At 67.3% G+C, this 825-nt stretch overlaps 1 protein-coding gene across 2 annotated transcripts in view; it reads right to left on the bottom strand.

Moving 5' to 3' along the window:
• NTAN1 (N-terminal asparagine amidase) overlaps window positions 1–825 on the bottom strand; it is a 9,759-nt gene that overhangs the window by 4,983 nt on the left and 3,951 nt on the right. The window lies entirely within an intron of this gene.

Here is an 825-nt window from a genome sequence, read left to right as displayed (position 1 = left end):
CGCCGGGGCCCGGGCCGGGGGCGGTGGCGGGCCGGGCGCTGCACCTGCACACGGGCGGCCTCAGTGCAGGGGGCGAGAGAGCCCCGCTCTGGGAGAACAGGACGCCCTGCGCGGGCCCCTCCAGAAACCTCTTCAGCGTCTCCGCCTAAGGGGAAGCGGGGTACGGGGCCGGGAAGGGGGGACGGCCAACCCCTCACCACGCCATCTCTTGTCCATCAAACCTGGAGAGAGGGACTGTCACCTCCAATTTCAAGAAGGGAACCAGGTCTGTTTCTACAGGCCATGCTTCCCCCCCCATGCCAGCTTTTCCAGGTTTGGGGGACCCTGCTACTCCCTCAGGGTGGCCCTTCCGGGGGCTGTCACAGCACACACTAGCACAGGACACGCCCTCGTCCGCAGCTTGGGACAACCCGGGACCCCGCCTTCCATCCAGGGAACCCGAACCAGCACGAGGCACCGCGGTCACACGGGGTTGCTCGGCACGGGGCCGCCTTCCCAGGCGCCCCGCGGACCTTCCCGAACGACCACGTGCGCTCCGTGGACACATCAAGAATCCCTCCCGCCGCCCTGGCCCAGTGCAAAGTCACTGCCCCTGCGCTGGCCCGGCCTGTGTGACCCTAGTGACACTGGGCAGAGGAGCTTTATTATTACTTTGTTAAATCCCTAGGCTTCTGAGAACGTTATGTGACGGGACCAGACCCTCCCCGCGGCTACCCCAGGCCTTCTCTCCTCCGCCAGACCCCGGACCCGACCCCACTCCCCCCCCCCAGCCATGTGACCACTTCCCCAGGCCCCAGGGTGACAGCTGTGGGGGGGCAGCCACGT

Source organism: Crocuta crocuta, unplaced genomic scaffold (genome assembly GCF_008692635.1).
Source record: "Crocuta crocuta isolate KB4526 unplaced genomic scaffold, BGI_CrCroc_1.0 scaffold16, whole genome shotgun sequence".
Lineage (NCBI taxonomy): Eukaryota > Metazoa > Chordata > Mammalia > Carnivora > Hyaenidae > Crocuta > Crocuta crocuta.
The sequence above is the reverse complement of the archived record's forward strand: the minus strand, read 5'-3'. Positions and strand labels throughout refer to the sequence as shown.